Source organism: Vicugna pacos, chromosome 7, assembly GCF_048564905.1.
Source record: "Vicugna pacos chromosome 7, VicPac4, whole genome shotgun sequence".
Lineage (NCBI taxonomy): Eukaryota > Metazoa > Chordata > Mammalia > Artiodactyla > Camelidae > Vicugna > Vicugna pacos.
Genome location: NC_132993.1, coordinates 64,184,882 through 64,201,146, shown reverse-complemented (window position 1 = coordinate 64,201,146; position 16,265 = coordinate 64,184,882). Strand labels below are relative to the sequence as shown.

The 16,265-nt window shown below is 38.3% G+C and overlaps 1 protein-coding gene across 3 annotated transcripts in view; it reads left to right on the top strand.

Moving 5' to 3' along the window:
- CDK14 (cyclin dependent kinase 14) overlaps nucleotides 1-16,265 on the top strand; it is a 566,062-nt gene that overhangs the window by 39,921 nt on the left and 509,876 nt on the right. For 2 of the 3 annotated variants that reach the window (XM_072965035.1, XM_031679679.2), the window contains 2 exons: nucleotides 5,452-5,560; nucleotides 16,015-16,112. The gene's annotated coding sequence lies outside the window, so the exon portion shown is untranslated. The remainder of the gene's footprint in view (nucleotides 1-5,451; nucleotides 5,561-16,014; nucleotides 16,113-16,265) is intronic. The other variant, XM_072965036.1, reaches the window with a different exon arrangement.

Sequence of the window (16,265 nt, the reverse complement as noted above, 5' to 3'; positions counted from 1 at the left end):
CATTTTGCTCTTTTTTTCCTTACCTAAAGCCCTGGTTGCTATTTAGGAGCTACTTTTTGACAAAGTGAAAGATGAGGCCTTTCCTCTTTCACCAGGTTTACGTTATTTACCTTGTAATATGACAGAGTTTTTTAAAAAAAATTTATTGCTACCCTTCCAGCTTTTTTTTAACTATTAAAAGTGCTTATTGCTAAATGGAATATAGTTTAAAATTAAAATACAATATTATATAGATAATTAATATAAATAATTCATTCACACAACAAAACAGTAGCTTAATAAATATAGTTGTGAAGATTCAATTTGAGTAAAAGATTAGTCTTTTAAGTACAACATTCCTTTCATTGCTAATGAGAGAGAATTCAAGCCTCTGCAAAGACAAAGAAATTCCCATACTTTTCGGTGCATTATGGGAAGTGCAATAATGTTCTTTAGATTTGGAGGAATCAACCATGAAGATGCTGTTTGCATGTGAAGACCCCTCCAGCTTGTAAAGGAAGAGGAACTTCAACCCAGGGATGAGATCCTCTAAATCCACTTGTCCACTTGTGACCCTCAAATGAAGGTCGAAGTGGGTGATTGTAGCCTGGCAGCTTGGGAAGCCTAAGTGGAGAGGAGGAAACAGCTCTGCTTTAAGACCCAGGCCCACTCCTGGGGAAGAGACCTTCAGGGCTTGGCTCTTATTCTCCTGGCAGATTTGGAAAAGTTCCTGGTGATTCTCATGACCTCTTCTTAAGAACTGTTAGCATCTCCACCATCTCCATCATCTTATATTGAGCATTTGGATCTCTATTCCTTAAGTTCTTTGACTACTTAATAATAAAATATGAGACCTAGGACTCTGCCCTGCACCATGATCTCTCCTCACTTATAAACTCCATACCGTTAACCATCACCTCTATGCTGATGCCTTTCAAATCTGCACCTCAAGCCCTGACCACTTCCCAGAACTTCAGTCTTTTGTGCTTACCTAGAGGACCCACAGCCACCTCCCATCCACAGTGGGAAGGGAAGGAAAGGAAAGAAAAGAGAAAGAAAGGGGAGGGAAGGGAGAAGAAAGGAGAGAGAATAGAGAGGTTGGGTGTTTTTCTAGAGTTTACTTTCTACCTTCCTCCTCCTTAAAAACTGTGAGAAGAATGGAAACTTCTAGAAAATTTTTGGTGGCTTGTCCCCTTGCATCTGGAATTCTGGGAGGAAGATGTCCTTCACAGAGCCTGAAGACAGCAAGAGGCAGTCTAAGTAGAGTAGAACTGTCAGTGTCTCGTTTGTAGATAGAAAGAAATGGTGGAGAAGAAACTTTGACCCCAAGTTCCTCAAAGCCTGCATCAGGCAGAGAGAAGACACAAAAGTTCCATATTCTGAGGTCCAGAGATGCTGGGATTGAGCCAGTTGCCTGCCAGGAGTCACTGTGAGGGGATCACGTAGAACTGGGGACAAGGTGGTAGAGGAAAAACCACCTCCCCCAGAGGGCTGAGGGGAGGAGTGTGATTGCTGGGTGATATGGAAGAATAGGTTTAGTTTTGTAAGAGACCACCAAACTGTCTTCCAAGGTGGTTGTACCATTTTGCATTCCCACCAGCAATGAATAGATATATAATGATATTTTGTTGTTTTACTTTGCATTATACATCTAATAGATGTATAATGGTATCTCCTTGTTGTTTTACTTTGCATTATACATCCAATAGATGTATAATGGTATCTCCTTGTTGTGTTACTTTGCATGTTGCTGATGACATATGATGTGAAGCTTCTTTTCATATGCTTATTTGCCATCTGTATTATCTTCTTTGGCGAGGCGTCTGTTAAATTCTTTGGCCCATTTTTTAATTGGGTTGTTTGTTTTCTTATTGTCGTGTTTTAAGAGTTCTTTGTATATTTTGCATAACAGTCCTTTATTAGATGTGTCTTTTGTAAATATTTTCCTTCAGTCTGTGGCTTGTTTCTTATTCTCTTTACATCATTTTTCAAGTATTTAACTTAATGAAATCCAGCTTATCAGTTTTCTTTAATGGGTTGTGCCTTTGGTGTATCGAAAAAGTCATCTAGGTTTTCTCCTATGTTATCTTGTAGGAATTTTATAATTTCATATTTTATGTTTAGGTGTTATGATCCATCTTGAGTTAATTTTGGTGAAGGATCTAAACTCTGTCTTGATTTATTTTTTGTATCTAGACATTCTGTGGCTGTCTAGTTGTTCCAGTACCATTTATTGAAGTGACTATCTTTGCTCCATTATATTGCCTCTGCTTCTTTGTCAAAGATCAGTTGACTATATTTATTTGTAAGTAAATATATGTATTTATTCTATAAATAGTCCATGGTCTGTTTCTGGACTCTCTATTCTGTTCCATTGATCTATTTGTCTGTTCCTTTGCCAATTTCACACAGTCTTAATTTCTGTAGCTTTACTGTCATAAGTTTTGAGGTTGGGTAGTGTTAGTACTCCAACTTCGGTCTTATTCAATATTGTGTTGGCTATCCTAGGTCTTTTTCCTCTGCATATAAACTTTAGAATATTTTATTAGTCAATATCCACAAAATAACTTGTTGGGGTTTTGATTGGAATTGCACTGAATCTATAGATCTAGTTGGGAAGAGCTGACATCTTGACAATATTGACTCTTCCTATTCAGTAACATGGAATATCTCTCCACTGATTTAGTGCTTATTTGATGTCATTCACCAGAGTTTTGTAGTTTTTCTCATATAGATCTTGTACATATTTTGTTAGATTTATACCTTAGAATTTCATTTTGGGGGGTTCTACTGTACATGATACTGTGTTTTTTATTTCAAATTCCATTGTTCATTGCTGGTCCTCAATATAATTTTTAACAACAATTTGGTAATTGGTCATATGGCTCTTTGGAAGTTAATTAATTAACCTCTTTCTCTTAAAAATATTTAGGTTTTAACTCAATAAAAAATGTTAAAAAAATTTAGTTTTTTTCCCCCTGTTTTCTGCTATTTTAAATACCAATGAGATAATAAACAACCCTACACATATATCTTTAGGGGGTTCTAAAATAATTTATTTAGATTAAATTCCTTAAGGTGGAATTTCTGGGTCAAAAAGTACAAATATTTTAAAGATTTTTGATACATCTCACCAAATTGGGCTTGAGAAATGTTATACATACTTTAAATTCCAATTGATAGTGTATGAGAGTAACTCTTTCCTTACATCCTCAGCAATACTGAATATTATAGTGTTGAGATTCTCTTTTGGAAGAGATTTTTTTTTATTAAAAAATTATCTTGTTTTAGTTTGAAATTATATGATTACTGGGGAGATGGGTAAATCTCTCTGTTGAGGATACCAATAATTTGCCGTATGCTTACTATATTTTCCCCGCTTTGGTATTTTAACAGGTACTGAGCTCACCTGTGAGTACAACAAAGTGGCATGGAGGTGTAAAAATGTCAGTAGTGACAAAAAACAGTAGGGGTGTGTGTGTGTGTGTGTGCGTGTGCCTGTGCACATGCACATTGTGTAACCAAGTGATTTATGCTTCTAAGAGGTGGTTCATGGACAATAGTATAATAATTTTTTTTAGTCCTTAAAAGGTTAAACATAGTCCAGAATGGGAAGATTCATAGAAACAAAGAATAAATTAGTGGTTGCTAGAGGCTAAGGGGAGGGAAGAATGACTGCTAAGAGTACAATGTTTCTTTTTGGCATGATGAAAATGTTCTGGAATTAGACAGTGGTAATGATTACACAACTTTGTGAAGGTACTATAAACCTCTAAATTGTACAATTTAAATGGGTAAATTTTATGGTATATGAATTACATCTCAATAAACCCATTATTTTAAAAAGTCAAAGTACTTATTTTTCACTCAGATGAAATTTCAATTTTAATAAAAATGACAATGTATTTTAAATCGTTTTCCCAAGGCAAAAGAAAGAACAAAAGACTCTTAGGCTTACTGATCCAACATTAATTCAAGGATAATGGGTACAGGGTTTCTATCTGGGGAGATGAAATTTTTCTAGAAGTAAATGTTGATGATGGTTGCATAATCTTGTGAATATACTAAAATCCAGTAAAATGTATACTTTAAAATGGTGAGTTTTATAGTATGTGAATTGTATCTCAAATTTTTAAAAGTTTATTTAAAAAGTTAACACAGAGCTATTATATGACCCAACCACTCCACTCCTAGATATATACTCAAGAGAAATGGATACATATGTCCACACAAAGCTTCTACATCAGTGTTGATAAGAGCATTATTCAAAATAGCCCCAAAGTGAAAACAACCCAAATGTCTCTTGCTGGTTGAAAGAATTAATAAAATGTGGTGTATCCATACAATGGACTATTACTCAACAACAAAGAAAAATGAAACACAGATACATGTTACAACAGGATGAACCTTGAGAACATTATGTAAGTGAAAGAAGCCAATCACAAAAGATCACACATTGTATGATTCCATTTATTTGAGATGTCCAGAATAGACAGGCAGATTTACAGAGGTAAGAGAGTAAATTAATGGTTGTCCTGGGGGAGGGGAGGAAATGAGGTGTGACTGCAAATAGGTAGGGGTTTCTTTTAGGGGTGATGAAAATGTACTGGAATTAAATAGTGGTAACAGTTGCACAATCTTGTGAATAGGGGAAAAACTGTTGAATTGTACACTCTAAATGGGTGAATTATGTGGTATGTGAGAATTGTATCTCAATAAAGCTGTTCAGAGAAAGAGAAAAAATTGCTAACAAATACCTACAAAATATTTAGACAAATTGTTGGAAAAGACCGATAGTAGAAGATGGTCTCTGCTAATATGACGTTAAAAAACCAAAACAAACGAACAAACAAACAAACCCACAAAGAATCCTTTTTTCCTTTCCCAGCCTTCTTTATGAATTATAGCCAGCAGTTACCAATATCTTGAATCTGTAAGACCCCTTTAACCCTTTTCTCCCCCTTAGGGGGTCACCGTTCTATGCTTGTGCACACTGCTAATGTCCTGCTTACTCACAGAGTTTATGAAATCCACATGCATTTTTTGCCAACGTTATGTTACAATGAAGAGTTTAATAACACCTTCAAGTTTTTACTTTTACCTTTCACTTTTTATTTCTTTAATAGAAATGCTAAATCGTGTTGATATTATGCATTCATGCTGGATCATCACCACAATGGTTCCAGACGAAGAGCATTTACCACAAGGCCCTGGTTCCCGTTATTATTCAACTCTCTCTCCAAGAAAATTATATCTCCCTAGTAACTAGGTTGTTTTAGTCATTGTTTTGACTTTTAGCATCCTTGGGAGTGGAATCTTGTCAAGTGTTTTAAATTATAGAACTTTCAAATTCACTCAACAAACATTTATTGAGTACCTCTTATTGGCCAGGTACCATTTACTTTTAAGGAACATTAAAGAACACTAGTTGGTTAATCAAGTTGTGTTTTGTTTTTTTTTTTTCCCTTGCAGATACTGGTAAGAGCACTTCAAAGACATGAATGGGATTAATTCAGGGCTGTTGCTCCTGACATATAAGCCAGTCTACCTACTGTTGAATGACATGCAAAAAAGAAATCGGGTAAGAAGAGAGTTATTTGTGTACATTCTTTTTGCATTTGTAGAGTGTTTTTGTTTTTCAGTTTTTTTAAACAACAAAAAATTTTTTTAATTCTCACAAGAACCTTAGGAATGGGGCTGGGCAATGCTCTCCACATGATTCTTCTGTGGATGGAGACATGGAAATCAGTGAGGTTATGTGATGTGCTTGCTCAGAGATGCACAGGAGTCCAGAAAGTCTGACTCTTCCTATTTTATTTCAAGTTGACCTCTAGAAGCAAAAAAAGACCAACCTTCCCTAACATTTTCAAAACTGTTTATTTTATTCAAACTTGATTCTAATCTAAATTAAATGCCTTTAATGAGGAAAGAGCCCCACCTAGCTATTTGCTCAGTGGGATCTGGTGTTCCATCTGACCTCCATATGTTAGTGTATAAACTGACCAAAGTTAAAGAGAAAGCACAACCTTTCCTCAGTGTTTGGGGATGGTGGAGTTGGACAGTTTATCAGCAAGGCATCAAAAGGTAAAGTGTAACTCTGCTTTTTGGTGAGAAAAGTTCAGAAATGACTGTGTTTTATTAACGAAAACTTCATAATACTTATCTTTGGCTAGAGATTAAACATGGAAAAATCCACCCATTCAAAATCATAATTTTTGTAAAACTATACATCATTAAATGAATGGGTCATATTCTTCATCTGTTGCAGAAATACTAGCACTTTAAATATTGCCCAAATGTGTATAAGCCCTATATTTGGAGTCATTCCACAATAATTTCTCATTTTTGTGAAGCACTAATTGTGTACCATGTAAGAAAAACCTATACTACTCCTGTATTCTCACTACTTTCTTACAGTCACACCACCATCACACTCACAACGCCTCTGACACCAGATGTGTGGGTTTTTTCCCCACACCAAGCAGTTTTGCAACACCAGCTAGGTGTCCTACCATTTAACTCAATTCTGACACTATCTACCTGGAGATAGCATTAGATCCCACAGGTTAAGGGCTCCATCTCGCAAGACTGTCCCTCTCCCTTGCCAGTTTATATACCAGGCGCAACCCCCTCCCCTCCCCAGATTACCCACAATTTCTGTTTGACTTGGCTACCTGCTCCCCCCTGGATTTGATTATTTGCTAGAACATCTCACCAAACTCATGGAAAAACTTACGTTTACCAGTTTATTAAAGGATACAGAGAAGCATCCAGATGGAAGAGATATGAAGGGCAAAATCTGGGGGAAGGGGCATGGAGCTTCCAAGCCCTCTACTAGCCCTCCACTCTCCTAGTGTGACCACTTGTTCACCAATCTAGAAGCTCTCTGAACCCCATACTTTTGGGATTTTTAGGGAGGTTTCATCATGTAGGCATGATGGATCATTAACTCCATTTCCAGCCCTTCTCCCTTCTCTAGAAAATGGGAGGTGGGCTGGAAATTCCAAGCTTCTAATCATGGCTTGGTCTTTCTGATGACCAGCTCCCATCCAAAAGCCCACCAGGAGTCACTTTATTAGAACAAAAGGCACTGCTATCACCCAGGAAATTCCAAGGGATTTAGGAGATCAGTGTCTGGAACTAGGGCCAAAGACCAAACATTAGAATAAAAGATGCTCCTAGTGCTCTTATCACTTAGGAAATTACAAAGGTTTTAGGAGCTCTGTGCTGGGAATGGGGTGGAGACCAATATGTATATTTTCTATTAACTCACACATACTAAGAACTATTATAGGTAGTTGATAATTGTTAACTTATCTATTCTCAAAGCGGCACTATGAGGTGAGCTCCATATAACATGATGCAATAACATAATGGGACGTTACATGATGTGATATGACGTGATATGACATAACATACTGTAATGTAACATACCCTCATCTTAAAGCTAAGGAAACTGAGACACAGAAAGAATGAGTTTCTTGATCAAAGTCTCACAGCTATTGAGGAATAAGGTCAAGATTTTAACCTAGGCACTTAAGACTACTTTCTTCTGTCTTATTTAGATCAAATGCTCTCATGTTAAGCACGTATTCTTAGCTCGTGTATCAGCAGCTACCCCCATACTTTGGGCAAACAGTGAGTTCACCCACACCAGGACTTTAGCGAAGTTTGAAATCTTTCTTTAGCACCTTTCCATTTCCCTACGTTTACCTGTGAGTCCCCTTCTTTTGTCCTCATCTTCCCTCTTCCTTCCTCCCCATGGGCTCCTGCTCAGCCTCCAGGGCTCAGACCCCAGAACCTCACTGAAGGCAGCCCTTCCATCCAACTGAAGTGCTCCTTCTTTCTCCTGAATCTAAACTACCTCCACCTTTGCCTCAGCTGCTGTGAAGAATGCCCACTAGTAGTTTCTGTCTACAGAGGAGTCTGTTGGTTAGGCCACAGCAAAAAATCTGGTCAGAATTTGAAGGTGACTGAGAACAATGAGTCCTTAAAGTCATTTTCCCTTTGGCTTATTCCAGCCTAGCCAACCAGCAGTGCAAGGGGTAGACAAGACACTGAGAATGCAAAGGGGTGGCCCTGACTGTCCACTACCTTCTCGATTCCCTACATAACATACCTGAGACTCAATGGAATTTCCTGACTACAGCGAAAAAGCACTAGGCCAGAGGAGCCCAACACGCGGGCTCGCTGCCTACGTGCAGTAGGAGAGGGGTCACATCACAGCCCAAGGGCCCACCCTTTTCACCTGCTAGGAAATGCTTGCTTCTCCAGTCACTTAATTCTACGTTCTAAGTTTGTGGGTCTACAGAGGAATTTACCATAAAGCTGATAAAATTTTAGCCTCAGGACTCCTCACTTCCTAGGCCCCTGTGAATGGAAGTTGTTGCTCGGGGTTATAGAGTGCTCTTGGTGGGGAGAGGGAAGCCAGGGTGCGATCAGGAAGCATATATCTGTAGGCATTGCTGGTATATCTTCAAGGGACCTCAGAAGAAAGGGACTTGGACCTTCCAAGCTCCAGTATTTATTTTACTGTAATTTCTCATTCTCAGTAAATAGCCAGTTTTGCACTAGATTTATATTTATAATTCTGTTTTATTTATTTGTTTGTTTGTTTGTTTGTTTGTTTGTTTCGTAGAGGGCTGACAAAATTGCATCAGCATCAGGCCCCACAAAAATTTGGAGACACGCCTGGGGCCTACCTGGTCCTTGTTATCTTAGATGAATTGAAAAGGAACCAAATTTGTTGGAAATAGATTTGGGAGTACCCTGTGCTGGATATTCTGTTTGCCCCCCCAGACCCACTCTCCACCCTTCTCTCCCCTAGTCTGTAGCTTAGGAGACTATCCTCTTTGGATATATCTCTGGCTCTTTTGCCACCAGTGGGGTCATCTGCAGAAGGTGGTGGACTGGAAGAAAGAGCATTAACTCTCCTGGCCCTTCCTTGCCTGGTCAGGGTTGGCAGCAGAGTGGGTTTCATGGGTGTGTGACCTCTGCAGTCAACAAGGCCCCAGACTCAGAAGGGCCCTGCACTTGGTTTAATGCTTTGTTGACACCATTCTGCAATTCTTTTTTTTTTTTAACATTTTTTATTGATTTATAATCATTTTACAATGTTGTGTCAAATTCCAGTGTTCAGCACAATTTTTCAGTCATTCATGGACATATACACACTCATTGTCACATTTTTTTCTCTGTGATTTATCATAACATTTTGTCTATATTTCCCTGTGCTATACAGTGTAATCTTGTTTATCTATTCTACAATTTTGAAATCCCAGTCTATCCCTTCCCACCCTCCACCCCCTTGGCAACCACAAGTCTGTATTCTCTGTCCATGAGTCTATTTCTGTCCTGTATTTATGCTTTGTTTTTGTTTGTTTGTTTGTTTTTGTTTTTGTTTTTTAGATTCCACATATGAGCGATCTCATATGGTATTTTTGTTTCTCTTTCTGGCTTACTTCACTTAGAATGACATTCTCCAGGAGCATCCATGTTGCTGCAAATGGCATTATGTTGTCGGTTTTTATGGCTGAGTAGTATTCCATTGTATAAATATACCACCTCTTCTTTATCCAGTCACCTGTTGATGGACATTTAGGCTGTTTCCATGTTTTGGCTATTGTAAATAGTGCTGCTATGAACATTGGAGTGCAGGTGTCATCCTGAAGTAGATTTCCTTCTGGGTACAAGCCCAGGAGTGGGATTCCTGGGTCATATGGTAAGTCTATTACTAGACTTTTGAGGAATCTCCACACTGTTTTCCATAGTGGCTGCACCAAACTGCATTCCCACCAGCAGTGTAGGAGGGTTCCCCTTTCTCCACAGCCTCTCCAGCATTTGTCATTTTTGGATTTTTGAATGACGGCCATTCTGACTGGTGTGAGGTGATACCTCATTGTAGTTCTGATTTGCATTTCTCTGATAATTAGTGATACTGAGCATTTTTTCATGTGCCTATTGATCATTTGTATGTCTTCCTTGGAGAATTGCTTGTTTAGGTCTTCTGCCCATTTTTGGATTGGGTTGTTTATTTTCTTCTTATTGAGTCATATGAGCTGCTTATATATTCTGGAGATCAAGTCTTTGTCGGTTTCACTTGCAAAAATTTTCTCCCATTCCGTAGGTTTTCTTCTTGTTTTATTTCTGGTTTCCTTTGCTCTGCAGAAGCTTGTAAGTTTCATTAGGTCCCATTTGTTTATTCTTGCTTTTATTTCTTCTAGGAGAAACTTTTTGAAATGTATGTCAGATAATGTTTTGCCTATGTTTTCCTCTAGGAGGTTTATTGTATCTTGTCTTATGTTTAAGTCTTTAATCCATTTTGAGTTGATTTTTGTATATGGTGTAAGGGTGTGTTCTAGCTTCATTGCTTTACATGCTGCTGTCCAGTTTTCCCAACACCATTTGCTGAAGAGACTGTCTTTATTCCATTGTATATTCTTGCCTCCTTTGTCGAAGATGAGTTGACCAAAGGTTTGTGGGTTCATTTCTGGGCTCTCTATTCTGTTCCATTGGTCCATATGTCTGTTTTGGTACCAATACCATGCTGTCTTGATGACTGTAGCTCTATAGTATTGTCTGAAGTCTGGGAGAGTTATTCCTCCAGCCTCTTTCTTTCTCTTCAGTAATGCTTTGGCAATTCTAGGTCTTTGATGGTTCCGTATAAATTTTATTATGATTTGTTCTAGTTCTGTGAAATATGTCCTGGGTAATTGGATAGGGATTGCATTAAATCTGTAGATTGCCTTGGGCAGTGTGACCATTTTAACAATATTGATTCTTCCAATCCAAGAGCATGGAATATCTTTCCATTTTTTAAAGTCTTCTTTAATTTCTTTCATCAATGGTTTATAGTTTTCTGTGTATAATTCTTTCACCTCCTTGGTTAGATTTATTCCCAGATACTTAATTACTTTGGGTGCTATTTTAAAGGGGATTGTTTCTTTACTTTCTTTTTCTGTTGATTGATTGTTAGTATAAAGAAATGCAACTGATTTTTGAACATTAATTTTGTAACCTGCTACCTTGCTGAATTCTTCAATCAGCTCTAGTAGCTTTTGTGTGGACCTTTTAGGGTTTTTCTATATATAGTAACATGTCGTCAGCATATAATGACACTTTTACCTCTTCTTTTCCAATTTGGATCCCTTTTATTTCTTTCTCTTGCCTGATTGCTGTGGCTAGGACTTCCAGGACTATGTTGAATAGGAGTGGTGATAGTGGGCATCCTTGTCTTGTCCCAAATTTTAGTGGGAAGCTTTTGAGTTTTTCACCGTTGAGAACTATGCTGGCTGTAGGTTTGTCATATATAGCTTTTATTATGTTGAGATATGTTCCCTCTATACCCACTTTGGCGAGAGTTTTTATCATAAATGGGTGTTGAATTTTATCAAATGCTTTTTCTGCATCGATTGAGATGATCACGTGGTTTTTGTCCTTTCTCTCGTTGATGTGATGTATTACATTGATTGATTTGCGTATGTTGAACCAGCCTTGTGTCCCTGGGATGAACCCCACTTGGTCATGATATATAATCTTTTTTATGTGTTGTTGGATTCTATTTGCTAAAATTTTGGTGAGGACATTCTGCAATTCTTAAGTTTATCTCTGAACGTGTATTTTGTTGATAAAGTCTGATATGTGAACAGAGGAGAGACACACGAGATATGTCTGCCATTTCTGGTTGCTCTGTTTGCATAGAGCATTTCCCATGCCACACAGGCATAGGATTCCTGTGCACCCATGACACTTGGGAGTTCACTGAGACTCAAAGCAGGGTGAAGGTAAACCTGTCACATCTATGACTAATTAAGCCTGAAATGCCTCTCTTTCCACTTGAACCAAAAGTTGCTTCAAATTTAGGGGAAAAAAAGGCAGTGGCGTGCTAAGAAACCCAAACAGCCAAGGCAGTCTGTCATGTCCTTTTTCAGTCATGTTACTTCCCTATTTTAGCCAACCACTTACACTAAGGATGATGCCATAGAAGGAAAGGAAATATAGGGAAATCCATAGTTTCTTTTCCTTTCAGTCACTCTTTACTCATCAGTAAACCAAAGGCAGCCAGTGTTGGTACAATGTGTATAAAAAAGTGAAATAAAACAGTTGAGTTTTGTGCAGTGTTTCCACTGTTCCAGTAAGAAAAAAAATACTAGTGCAAGTATGTCCTATGAAATACGGAGTGGCTAATTTTAGTGGTTCTGCATGCAAATTAAATGCTCTTATATTGCATTTAAAACTGACAGTGCACAAGTTAAGTGGTAGAGTTCAGGCTAATAATTTAAACTTTTAATTTTTTCTTTACTTAGAATGTTGTTAAATACAGAACATTTAAAACATGACCAGTCAAGTTGGTGGGGTGGGGGGACTGTGGAAGAAAAGCTAGTGTTTCATAATGCAGGACCTTGAAGCACATTTTTTTTTCTTGATTTTTCAGTTTGCACTGGGCTCCACAAATTAAGTATTGGGCCTTGGCTGACAGTGGCTGCGTTCCTCCACCCCAGGCCACAGTTCCTGATGGTGGCCCTTTCCTACAGCTAAAGGTTTCCCTGGGTGTCTGGGGCTGGTCCCTCTCCCTTTTGCCTTCCAGCTGACTGCTGGCAGCACTTCCCACTGTTGCCAGTTCTAGGTGGGTGGGGTATGCAGGGGAAGGAGGGAGGAATCACTTTCCCTAGTTTTCCTATAACCTCTGCCCACACCTTTGTAAGTCACTTTCCTCAGTCCCTCTTTTGTACTCCTCTGTTTTCATATGTTTTACTATAGACAGTTTCAAACATAGACAGATATAGAGAAACTAGTATAATGGATGCCCACCTACCCATTATCCATCGTCAACGATAACTTCTTTCACTCCCTTGGAGAGTGTACCATTTGTTTTTGCTGGGATCCTGGCTGATATGGGGCCTTCCTATGCAGTTGGGCTACTCTTCAGAGTCATTACACCCTTCTCCTCAACAGGGAACAGCAACTTGGCAGACTATTTCTGAAAAGACCCAAATGGACATTATCCCACAGATTAAAATGGAGGAAATGGCTTTATTTCCTGCCTGTTCAGTGAAACTTGGTTCTCTAACTCCCTCCTGCGCATCCTAACTCATCTTAAACCAGGCTTTGTTTTGTACACAAAACTGCAAAGAGAAGGCATACTTGGTGCCATTCAAAATAATTGAACCACATGAATCAACAGCATTTATTCCCATGGATTATTAAGCACTTTGTCATTTCACTCATGAGAGAAAAGGAAACACTTGGGAAGAATTTTTTCTTTGTAAGGAGGTCCTCTTTGTGAGAGGATTGATTACATGGTCATAGATCAGCAGTATATTTGTCTTCTACAATTTCATGAAAATAATTTGGTCATTAATGAGATTTGCCAGTAAAGCAGAAAGGTCATATCCACAAGGATAGTCATTTGTAATACAAGACCGTGGTCTCTTTTCTCAGCAAGAGAAGGAATCATTCCAGATTTAGTCTTCTTACTAGTAGAGACAGTAAAAGTAATAGACTCTTCTATAAATAGGTATTTGGAATCAGACTCTTTCTCATCATGTCTCATCAGGGGTACCTTAGAACTGTCTAAATCAATAGAGAGCTAGAGAAGGAAGGGGTGGGGAAAGAACTAATATTTATTGAATGCCTTCTTTGTGTTATAAGTGCTCTCAGGTTTATTATCAGTTTAATCCTCATAGTAATCCTGGGAGGCAGGTGTATTACCCCTGCGTTACGGAGGAGGAAAGTGAGCTCAAACCTCAAAGGATAAGTTGCTGCAAGGCCCACAGCTTCCTAATAACTACAATAGCTACTCTTTATGTATGGCTATGCTTGACTCTGTGCCTCAAAGCACTTTACATTTAGATTTATGAAATTTAACCCTATATGGTAGATCACTTTATGCCCATAGTACAGATGAAGTGGGTTGTGTCTCTCGCCATGGTACATAAATGACAACTGGCTGACTCAAATCCTTGCTCTTCTCACTACCTTCTGTTGGCTCCCCAAGGAGATGAGTATACTCTTACAATTTCTTTTTCTGTCTTGGGCTTCTCTTCCCCTTTACCAATTTCCATTCAATCATTCTTGTTAGATCTTTCTCTTTGATAAAGGGCCCAGAAGCAAATGTGAGTAGACAGGTTCTTTGTCATCATATTTCATTGTGCAGTCAGTCTCAACAACGGGCCTGTTCTTTCCTTCATCATTTTCCTGTCTAACATAATTTTCTCCTTTCATTGTCTCCAGACATGTTCACTCAAGTACTCCTAAAATGTTTTAAGAAGCAATACAACCCTCACCACATTTTTAAGTTGATGCCTAAAATTTTTATCATGTTAAAAGTGTTATATATATATATAATATATATCCCAACATTTATAAATAATGACATTTAAAAATAAACTGCCATCACTGTTTGATATCTATCCAGTAGAATCTAAATAATATAAAAATTTGATGCCTCATCATACTTTTAAAATACACATAAATAAGTTGTTCTTTACCTGTAGGAAATTTTCTTTTGTTCATTTTTCTTCTTGAAATTTTGTTTCCATTCAACTTCCTAATATGTTTTATACTTTAAAGTATTTCATGAATAACATACTTCTATGCAACAGAAATATGAAAGCAAATGGAAATAATTTAAAATTTGCTGTTATCATAAGGTTATAAGTATTAGAAAATAATGCACAATTTCTCAAAACAGCATAAACATATGGCAAATATTGATGAGTAACTACTAAACATAAAACATAAAATTGTATTGGAATTGCAGTTCTTAATGAGATGAGTAAAGCCTTTCTCTCCATATATCCAGGGATGAATGTCCAGGGTTCATCATCAGTGTTGAGTGTATGACTTAGCAGATACAGGTGAGAAGGTCTTCACCTAACTTAAATAGGAATGATGGGGTTTTCTTATAGCAACAGGGCTCAATTCTTCAAATTCTTCTCAGTTACATACCCAAAATTACAAGGTAATAAATCAACAAGATTATTTTTAGTAATCTCTCGTCTTGAGGACTTGATTAGGTGTCTTTCCCTTTTGTGGAAGGCAGAGAATTGGAGTCCACCTGACTTGCAAAGGATTAATTACCCTATCATTAGAGTCATTTACTTCTCCTTTCTTGAGCACCCTAGGGGTGTTTACACCCCAGGCAATGCCTTAGTAGGTTTGAGATGAGTGTGAGGTGCCTTCCTATTATCAGTTGATGAAAGAAATTGAGCAGAGGAGATAGGAAAGGAGAAGCAGCCTGATGCCTGGACAACAGGAGCATTCTTGGGTCAAGCCAGTTTAGGAAAGCTTATCTGAAAACACGTTCCCTTGAAACAATCCATGCCACTTACTCCTTGGTAAGACTTCCTATGCCTCCCTCCCCTAATTGAAGGCCCTGGTCTCCAGCATTTGTTTTTCCAAGCCTCAGCTCATTTGTCACTTTTATATTTGTTCTGTGAAATGGGCTTTTTTCCCAGTCTCCATCTTTAGCACATATTTTCTTAAACTTTAAGCTCTTCCAAAAGCTCCCTTGGGATTTTATAATTAAGACAACTCTATGGACACAGATGTTTAACTATCCTGGCCAGTCTAGTAGAAAAGAAAAAGGAAGGAAGGAAGGAAGGAAGGAAGAAAGGAAGGAGGAAGGAGAAAGGGAGGAGGAAGGGAGGGAGGAAGATCACAAATACTCTCGAAGATAGGGGGTTTTGAGTTATAAGAGGCTGATTCTGTAGAGCAGGACTGTACATCAGGCTGCAGTTACTCAGGCCTGTTAGGTTTACACAGACATTGATTGGGTGCCTCCATTCAACATCTCTCCCTTGCTTCCCTCAGCAAGAGGACCTCCAGCTCATTCTCAATCACACAGCTTTGGTGGTCAATTCCCATCTTGGCTCTGGAGGTATGACCTGGTTGTTGACCTAGGCCAGTGTGTCCCATATTCCTGGCTGTAGGAATTGACTGGTTCGATATAGTATAGAATTCAATCCAAGAGATTTTCCCCATGTTTCTAAGGGGAAAGAAAACATAAAAATTCTTAAATATATATTTTGGCAGAAGCTACTGACGGAGATGCTTTCTTTGCTGCTGCACATGAATGGAGATACCCAGCCCCAGGAGTCACTGGTAGCCATCTTGCAACCACGAGGGCAGAGGTAGGTCCCTTAGCATCAGACTCAATACTGTTTGTTTGTGATACAATTTCTTTTTCCATCTTGAGCTTGTCAGAGCTCTTGGCAGAACCCAGATATGGAGAGAAAGAAATTGGGAACTCGTCATAGTCATTTGATCTGGGATCAACCTCTCCC